We start from the raw sequence: 9,317 nt of genomic DNA, 5'->3' as shown, positions 1-9,317 counted from the left end.
GCTGGAGGGCTCACCTTTGGTGCAGATGCTGCTCGAGGGTTGGGCTTCTCAGGACCCAAAGCACAACTTGGAGGGAGCCTCGGTTGTTGCACTTGTCAGCTTGTCGTAGTCGTTCCAAGATGGCTGGCTCCACGGGTCTCGGTGCCTCCACGGGTCTCTTCTTTGCAGGGACTGTGGATCGGGCGGTGAGAGGTCTGGAGGTCCAGGTCTTGTCAGTCTCTGGGCTCGGGCTCCGGCGGGAGGCGGCGGCAAAGCAGACGGTGATTCGCTGGATGGTGCTTGCGTTAGCAAGGTGGTCACTCCCTGACCACAGGGGAGATTTTCTTCAGTCTTCTGTGCAGCAGAATGTCGAAGTTCCCGTCTTCTTCTTAGTTTCAAGTTGATTCCAGGATGTCTGAAGTCTTAGGACACAGCTCCTACCTTTATTCGGATTCTAGGGGCCGGACTACCTGCTAGGTCCCTCCCTATGGGTGGGACCAGGAAGGGGGGTGGTTACACCCCCAATCCTTTGTCCAGCTCGCCCCAGGCCCGGGACTGGTGTGCCCCAGGACCGGTTTGAACTGGCATATGCACCGAGGCTCCTTGTGAGCCACAGGCATGTCTGGTTTCTTTCAAGCCCTACCTGACCAATACACAAAATCCTGTCTGGGGTGGTGCACGCACCTCCCCTGGCAGGAAACCCTTTGTCCACACCTCCCAAGCTGGAAGGACTCCCAGCAGCAGGAGGGCAGACTTGTGTCTGTGGTGGCAGCATCCATTTTGTGGAGCTGAGGCTATGTCTGATTTTACCCGGGTTTCAGGTACTGTACATGTCGTGTCCCTCTAGAAGGGTGGAATGCTAACCCCGTCGCCAGAATTGGCGAGGGGTTAGTATTCCAATTCGTATGACACCTTACTCGACATGTTTTGATAAAGCCAAACCAAAGATAGCATTTAACCGCGAGGTTCATAATGCACTTAAGAGTATATGGTATGACGATATCTGGAAACAGTAGAAGGAAGTTGTTCCGACCACTGCAGACAGGCTCAGCTCATGCCAGAGCACCATCTCACATGGAACCAAGCACTCTGCCTTCAGGATTGTTAAGGCCTGCCATAGGAGTGACTTATAGGTTACCAGGTGTCCCATTTAAGTTTAGGTATAGGTATACTACACCTAAGTAAGAGGTGATTACACCAACTTACCCCAGCTGAGTGATCAGCCAGTTGTGTCAGATTGTTAGGCCAAGCCTGGGGTGGCATAATACATGCTGCAGCCCTTGGCAGGCCTGGGGTACACCAATGCCCTGGGTACCTAGTGTACACTGGTACAGGGGCTGACAGGGTGATCCAACCAATTGGGTATGTACCTAGGGTACATGGAGTCCATTTTAAAGAGAGAGCAGATAGCCTGAGAGCCTGAATGGCAGGATCTCAGGCCAACTAAGTCGAAAAACCAGCTAGACACTAGGCAAAAATTTGGGGGTAACCATAGTCAGATATCCACCTTCCTACACAACCCCCCCCCAAACGAAGGGAGATAAGGCTGACCTTGACCAGGTAAGCCTATATTGCCCAAGTGGCCATATAAGGAGGAACCAGCACTGGCATGGTTACCCCCTGTCTCATGGTCCACTAAGCAATCCCTCACCCTAAGGGTATCAGAGGGTCTCCACCATAGGGAATCTCTACCTGTGGTGTGTCTTGGCAAAGTAAAAGGCTGGTGTTGAGATGGAGTACTGAAGTGAGTGTCCTCAAAGTGAGGCCTCAGCTTCCTCCAATCATCCTCCACCATGGATGCCTTTCTTTCTTTAACTGAGTTGCACTGTGCTCTCAGGGTCAGCCTCTGGCTACCTAAAGCTGGAGGCTGGGTCCCTTTTGTGGGCTTACTGGAGGGACGGGTCAGGTTTGGGGCCCTAAGGTCCCATGTTTGCCTGTGCCCAACAGAATCCCCCTGGGGGAGGTCCCTAACTACCTGTAAAGGAGATCCCTCAGGAATGTTTTTACCCATCACCTGACTAGGGCTACTAGCCAGGCAATCCTCATTCTTTTGATGGGGGGGTTCTTGTGGACAGGGGCCCTCTGGGGGTCCACTGGCCTCCCTGACCTCTGCAGCCCTGGGCTGACTGAGGCAGGGTAGAGAGAGGCAGGCTACCTGCACCAGACTGGATCCCACCTTGGAAGGGGCCACTGACATCAGAGGCTCTGCCAGGCCAGGCCTGGCTACCTCTGGGGCAGTTCCTTCACAAGGGGTGAGGTCAGATCCCTGAGGAGGCTGACCTTTTCCTAATGTCTGGGGAGAGGGAGACTTTTCTTCCTCCCCACTACTCTCAGTTTGTGTGGAGTGATCCATTGTTTCAGGCTTCACTACACCTATGTCAGTCTGAGTATAGGCTGAGACCATTACAGCCTTGCCAACCTTTTCAGGGGGGCACTCAGTTTGTGTTTGAGCTGTGACTGTCACAGCTCTGCCAGTCCCTACAGGGAAGTCTGTCTGTGCCTGGGCTGTGGCTACCACTGCCCTTCCAACCTTTTTAGGGAGGAAATCTATTTGGACAGGGGTTGTGAATGGCACAACCCCCCTACCCTTTTGTGAAAGGCCTACCATTTTAGAATGGGTGTCTTGTTCAACTCCAGCCCAAGCTGAGAGTTCTAAGTCATTCCCCAGTAAGCAGTCTACAGGCAAGGTTGGGGACACTGCTACCCTTTTAGGGCCAGTGACCCCTCCCCAGCTGAGACATACCTCTGCCATGGGATGACTGTTCTGTTTGCCATCAATGTTAGTCACCTGGTAGGAGAAACCGGGCAAAAGCTGCTCAGAGGGAACTAGCCAATGGGCCACCATTGTGATGCTAGCCCCAGTGTCTCTGTAGGCCTCAGCTTTTGTACCATTGATGTAGGGCTCCTGTCTGTACCTACCCAAAGTGTTGGGACAGGCAGTGAAGTTGGCAAACCCCATGCCACCATCACAGACAAGAGTGGTTGCTGTAGGGGAATTGGCTAAGCCAGGGTCCCCCTGTGTTCCCCAAGTAAACCCACCCAGATTTCTGGGGGCACTCCCACCACCTGGGGGATTACTGCTGACAGTAATAGGTGGTGTGACAGGAGTAATTGGAGGAACAGTTTTGTTTTTAGCCCTTGGGCAACCGCTGTCAGTTTTCCAATGCCCAGGAGTTTTACACTCATGGCAGTAGGGCTTTTTAGCTGTGGTAGAGGAGGGAGCTTGGGACCCACCACCCTGTGTGGAGTTTTGGGGCCCTGAGGAAGGTTTCTCTTTTTCTTTATCCCCACCCTTCTCTTGAGGCTTGGTGGTATCTTTCTTTTGGTCACCACCCTGGTTTTTAGGCCTGATCCTGGTCCTGACCCATTTATCTGCCCTCTTTCCCAATTCTTGGGGAGAGGTCAAATCTGAGTCTACCAGGTGTTGATGGAGAAGCTGGTTTTGACAATTACTTAAAATCTGCTCTCTCATCATCAAATTGTACAATCCTGTATAATCAGACACCTTACTTCCCAGCAACCAACCCTCCAAAGCCTTAGTGGCACATTCCACATATTCAGACCAGTCCTGAGTCTGTGTCTTCTGGGTGTCTCTGAACATTAACCTGTACTGTTCAGTGGTTAAGCCTAACCCATCAACTAGGACACTCTTCAGGACTCTGTAATTTCTGACATCCTCTTCTCTAACAGTGAGGAGTCTATCTCTGCCTCTCCCCTCAAAGGAGAGCCATAAGATTGCTGCCCACTGGTCTTCAGGAACCTGCTGCACTTTGCAGGCTCTCTCAAGAGCAGTCATCCATTTGTGGATGTCATCCCCACTTTTGTAGGGGGGCACAATCTTGGACAGGTTCCTATTGTCAAAGACCCTATCTTTGTCCCTAGGGACATTGCTGCCACCAGTGGGTATAGACCCACTCTCTCTATGCTGCCTAGCCTTGCTCAGTTTTTCTTCCATCAGGGCTACTTCTAGCTCCTGCTTCCTGATCCTCAGCTGGGCTTCCTGCATTCTGGCCTCATGTTCCCTCCTCTGAGGGGTGGTCATCCTTTTCCTGGAGTGACCTTGAGAGCCTCTAGAGCCATGAGAAGCATTGGAGTCACCTGAGCGATTCCTTTGCCTCCCAAGCCCTGTGTTAAGTCCACTGGGGAGATCCAATGGGGGGAACCCATTGTCAGTCCCCAATAGCCTTAGTTTAGCTGGGCCAAGTATAATACTTGGCACTGGGCTAGTTCTCCCTTCATCATCACTACTTTCTGTATCCTCACCACTTTCCTCCCCTGTAGTATGGTTCTCATCTAAGGGATGGCTATTGGAACTGGGTACCTCTGTAGTATCTTCAGAAGGGGGGCCTCCTGTTCCTGACCCTAAGGGGGCTAACTGGGAAGCTTTCTTGAGTGCTCTCTGATTCTCATCATTCTGTAAGAGCTCTCTGAGCTCAGCAGAGTTTGGGTTCTTGGGCTGTTTAAGGCCTCTAAGAGTTGCCAAATGCCTGAGCTCATTCTGATTAAGGGTAGCAAAGCTGGATGGTGCCCTCTGGGGGTCACTCTCAACAGAGATGGGTACAGTGGACCCCTCTGCCCCGGCCATTGCTCTTAAGTGTGGGTGGATGTGTTGCAATCTACCTACACTTGGGTTTACCTACTAAACCTATCTAGTAGTTGTAGTCAGGGTGTGCTACTCCCTTTGCTCTACAACAACTAAGTTCAGTAGAACTTATGTATATCTAATCTTGTTTTATATGTACCTACAGGTACCTATGTGATCTTTCAATTGGTAACCAAGAGATTACAATGGTAAAACACAGCAAGCTCAAATCCAACCGCTGCTCACCAATGTGAGAAGTTGGCCTGGTATATGCTGTTCACTAGTTCTAGTGACCACCTTGTACCATGCCAAGCAACCCTTATGGTGTGGTTGTAAGTCAACCTTTTTGGACTAGCTGCCCTAGTGGTAGCGTAGGCTAAGCAGTCTTTGAGGCTAAACTCGTGAAGCGTGTTAAGCAAGCTGTTTTACCAATAGTAACCCCCTTTTATACCAATGAAAGGACACCACACAGATATATATTCAAAATATATATGTATTTATTTCTCAAAGTAACCCCTAGTCTCTTTATGAGCACAGGAGCACAAATCGTCAAACAAGATTATCACAGAATACACAGAAGTTGCACTTTATATGGATAGGCCCTGGTGGCCACTCGAACCATATACTAAAATAGTGGTATAAGTACCACGAACAGAAAAGGGAAAAGGCCTAGGGCCTCTAGAATCGCTGGGCCTACAAGGAGCTAACGTCAGTTAGTGACCAGGAGGTCCACGGGTGGCGTGTGCAGAGCAAATAGTCACACGCGGGCTCCCATAGGTTTCAATGGGTGCGTAAAAAGTACAAAGTTACTGCAAAAGGAATCTTCCGGATGACCTAGGAACTTAAGATTTGGAACACAGGCACTAGAGATGTAATACTACACTTGGGCACAGGTGTGCCAGCTTTACCTCACCCACAGGAAGCGGGTGCATAGGCCTCAAAGTGCGTCGGGTTTCTTCTATCTGTTCCGTTGAGCCTGGGACAAAGAGGCTGCAGGCGGTCGGTCGGGAAGAGATGCAGTGGATCCAAGAGTGGATCGGAGATGTTGAAGACCTGTAAGCAGAGGGGACAGTGTTCACAGTCACTAGCCAGTGACCAGCGTGGCACCAGGTGGGTACCAGGCGATGTCGGGTGCAAACAGGTGATGAGGGGTAGCTTGTCTCCGCAGCCACGTGGTCCCTGAAGGTCGACGACGTCCAGGAGTCGGCTCACGAGCTGTCCCACGCAGGCTCTCGCTGTCGGCGGTGTCGGCGACTTGATCGAAGCAAACAAGCCTTGGCAAAAGCAATTGCAGGAGGATTCGGAAATCAGCTGTTGGTTCTGACCAGCAAGGTCAGAGGGATTGCTCCTTTGGAGGGGAGCAAGGGCCAGTCTGGAGCAACCAGACCAGCGGTGTTTGTCGTAGATTTCGTCGCCAAGATGGCCCCTAGCCAGCGGGCCAGCAACCGGTTAGGCGCGTCGAGTGGCAAAATGCAGAAGGGCCCCACGCAGATCGTGGAGATGCTGGAGGGCTCACCTTTGGTGCAGATGCTGCTCGAGGGTTGGGCTTCTCAGGACCCAAAGCACAACTTGGAGGGAGCCTCGGTTGTTGCACTTGTCAGCTTGTCGTAGTCGTTCCAAGATGGCTGGCTCCACGGGTCTCGGTGCCTCCACGGGTCTCTTCTTTGCAGGGACTGTGGATCGGGCGGTGAGAGGTCTGGAGGTCCAGGTCTTGTCAGTCTCTGGGCTCGGGCTCCGGCGGGAGGCGGCGGCAAAGCAGACGGTGATTCGCTGGATGGTGCTTGCGTTAGCAAGGTGGTCACTCCCTGACCACAGGGGAGATTTTCTTCAGTCTTCTGTGCAGCAGAATGTCGAAGTTCCCGTCTTCTTCTTAGTTTCAAGTTGATTCCAGGATGTCTGAAGTCTTAGGACACAGCTCCTACCTTTATTCGGATTCTAGGGGCCGGACTACCTGCTAGGTCCCTCCCTATGGGTGGGACCAGGAAGGGGGGTGGTTACACCCCCAATCCTTTGTCCAGCTCGCCCCAGGCCCGGGACTGGTGTGCCCCAGGACCGGTTTGAACTGGCATATGCACCGAGGCTCCTTGTGAGCCACAGGCATGTCTGGTTTCTTTCAAGCCCTACCTGACCAATACACAAAATCCTGTCTGGGGTGGTGCACGCACCTCCCCTGGCAGGAAACCCTTTGTCCACACCTCCCAAGCTGGAAGGACTCCCAGCAGCAGGAGGGCAGACTTGTGTCTGTGGTGGCAGCATCCATTTTGTGGAGCTGAGGCTATGTCTGATTTTACCCGGGTTTCAGGTACTGTACATGTCGTGTCCCTCTAGAAGGGTGGAATGCTAACCCCGTCGCCAGAATTGGCGAGGGGTTAGTATTCCAATTCGTATGACACCTTACTCGACATGTTTTGATAAAGCCAAACCAAAGATAGCATTTAACCGCGAGGTTCATAATGCACTTAAGAGTATATGGTATGACGATATCTGGAAACAGTAGAAGGAAGTTGTTCCGACCACTGCAGACAGGCTCAGCTCATGCCAGAGCACCATCTCACATGGAACCAAGCACTCTGCCTTCAGGATTGTTAAGGCCTGCCATAGGAGTGACTTATAGGTTACCAGGTGTCCCATTTAAGTTTAGGTATAGGTATACTACACCTAAGTAAGAGGTGATTACACCAACTTACCCCAGCTGAGTGATCAGCCAGTTGTGTCAGATTGTTAGGCCAAGCCTGGGGTGGCATAATACATGCTGCAGCCCTTGGCAGGCCTGGGGTACACCAATGCCCTGGGTACCTAGTGTACACTGGTACAGGGGCTGACAGGGTGATCCAACCAATTGGGTATGTACCTAGGGTACATGGAGTCCATTTTAAAGAGAGAGCAGATAGCCTGAGAGCCTGAATGGCAGGATCTCAGGCCAACTAAGTCGAAAAACCAGCTAGACACTAGGCAAAAATTTGGGGGTAACCATAGTCAGATATCCACCTTCCTACACTAGGCCACAGTGAAAATAAATGTAAATGGTTTTCGCTTATGGACAGACGCTTTAACGCTAGTGGGGGAAATTTCACAGACCCAGGTGTAGGAAGGTGGATATCTGACTATGGTTACCCCCAAATTTTTGCCTAGTGTCTAGCTGGTTTTTCGACTTAGTTGGCCTGAGATCCTGCTACTCAGGATCTCAGCCTGGCTGTTCTCTCTTTAAAATGGACTCCATGTACCCTAGGTACATACCCAATTGGTTGGATCACCCTGTCAGCCCCTGTACCAGTGTACACTAGGTACCCAGGGCATTGGTGTACCCAAGGCCTGCCAAGGGCTGAAGCATGTATTGTGCCACCCCAGGCTTGGCCTAACAATTTGACACAACTGGCTGATCACTCAGCTGGGGTAAGTTGGTGTAATCACCTCTTACTTAGGTGTAGTATACCTATACCTAACCTTAAATGGGACACCTGGTAACCTATAAGTCACTCCTATGGCAGGCCTTAACAATCCTGAAGGCAGAGTGCTTGGTTCCATGTGAGATGGTGCTCTGGCATGAGCTGAGCCTGTCTGCAGTGGTCGGAACAACTTCCTTCTACTGTTTCCAGATATCGTCATACCATATACTCTTAAGTGCATTATGAACCTCGCGGTTAAATGCTATCTTTGGTTTGCCTTTATCAAAACATGTCGAGTAAGGTGTCATACGAATTGGAATACTAACCCCTCGCCAATTCTGGCGACGGGGTTAGCATTCCACCCTTCTAGAGGGACACGACATGTACAGTACCTGAAACCCGGGTAAAATCAGACATAGCCTCAGCTCCACAAAATGGATGCTGCCACCACAGACACAAGTCTGCCCTCCTGCTGCTGGGAGTCCTTCCAGCTTGGGAGGTGTGGACAAAGGGTTTCCTGCCAGGGGAGGTGCGTGCACCACCCCAGACAGGATTTTGTGTATTGGTCAGGTAGGGCTTGAAAGAAACCAGACATGCCTGTGGCTCACAAGGAGCCTCGGTGCATATGCCAGTTCAAACCGGTCCTGGGGCACACCAGTCCCGGGCCTGGGGCGAGCTGGACAAAGGATTGGGGGTGTAACCACCCCCCTTCCTGGTCCCACCCATAGGGAGGGACCTAGCAGGTAGTCCGGCCCCTAGAATCCGCTTAAAGGTAGGAGCTGTGTCCTAAGACTTCAGACATCCTGGAATCAACTTAAAACTAAGAAGAAGACGGGAACTTCGACGCTCTGCTGCACAGAGGACTGAAGCCAATCTCCCCTGTGGTCAGGGAGTGACCACCTTGCTAACGCAAGCACCATCCAGCGAATCAACGTCTGCTTTGCCGCCGCCTCCCGCCGGAGCCCGAGCCCAGAGACTGACAAGACCTGGACCTCCAGACCTCTCACCGCCCGATCCACAGTCCCTGCAAAGAGGAGACCCGTGGAGGCACCGAGACACGTGGAGCCAGCCATCTTGAAACGACTACGACAAGCTGACCAGTGCAACAACCGAGGCTCCCTCCAAGTTGTGCTTTGGGTCCTGAGAAGCCCAACCCTCGAGCAGCATCTGCACCAAAGGTGAGCCCTCCAGCATCTCCACGATCTGCGTGGGGCCCTTCTGCATTTTGCCACTCGACGCGCCTAACCGGTTGCTGGCCCGCTGGCTAGTGGCCATCTTGGCGACGAAATCTACGACAAACACCGCTGGTCTGGTTGCTCCAGACTGGCCCTTGCTCCCCTCCAAAGGAGCAGTTCCTCTGACCTTGCTGG

The sequence above is a fragment of the Triturus cristatus genome, chromosome 4_1 (genome assembly GCF_964204655.1).
Source record: "Triturus cristatus chromosome 4_1, aTriCri1.1, whole genome shotgun sequence".
NCBI classification, from domain to species: Eukaryota; Metazoa; Chordata; class Amphibia; order Caudata; family Salamandridae; genus Triturus; species Triturus cristatus.
This window is presented reverse-complemented; position numbering follows the sequence as displayed.